Below are 901 nucleotides of genomic sequence, written 5' to 3' on the forward strand. Positions count from 1 at the left end.
AGATTAAACCATGCAACGTCTTCCCCTTGTGCCTTCCAAGTCAAGAATAAAATTATCACAAGAACTTCTCAAACGTAACGAGAATGCGTACTTTTTTATTAAGAAGTTAGTTATATCTTCAAGGAGTCTCGAATCGCTCATGTTCGGTCGGTTGTCGTCAAAGCCAGGGGTGTCCACCATGACCACATATTGGTGCTTGTGATAAAATGAAAAGCTCTGAATTTCACTTGTTTCGGGGTCGATACCCCCTCCGATCTTGATATCTCTATTCTCAGTAAGAAGCTTTATGAACTGGTGCCCTTGAAGATCAGATGGAGAAATTACTACACAAAACCAGGGCTCACTGAAGATTTTCCGGTGCCAGTCATCCCCATGAGGCTAGCGACGAGACTTAGCGGTCCCCGATGGAAATTAGTAGAGTTTCCTTGCTTACAAAATGACCTTTGCACCAATGGGTTCGTCAATTTCGCAACGATAGTCGAAAGTTTTTTTTTTTTGTCGGTTGGGTAAGTCTAGACCTTAGTTGTTTTCATCCATGGGAGTTGGCAATCGAAAAACATACAGAAGTCAGAAGCGAAGCGCTTAGCGCTGCCTCCTAAAAGGAGTTACATACTACTTGGGAGTTTAGTGCAGTTGAGTTACTCACCCCCTCTTCCTCCTCCAATATCGTAGTCTGGAATAAGAAGGTCAAGCGCCTGACCGACTCTGCTGCTAGTATATGCGTCGTCTTCCAAGAAAGAAAAAGTCAGGTACGAAAGAGGATGAGTGGTTGATTTTCTTACCAAAGTATTTGCGAAGGCCCATGTTGCCAAGGTGGATTCGGAAGCTCAACGGAAAGAAGGTGGCACCATACATTTAAGGTCATGGCTATACGTCGGCACCGCACCTGGTCGTGGCTAAA

This window comes from Laccaria bicolor, genomic scaffold (assembly GCF_000143565.1).
Source record: "Laccaria bicolor S238N-H82 LACBIscaffold_13 genomic scaffold, whole genome shotgun sequence".
Classification (NCBI taxonomy): domain Eukaryota; kingdom Fungi; phylum Basidiomycota; class Agaricomycetes; order Agaricales; family Hydnangiaceae; genus Laccaria; species Laccaria bicolor.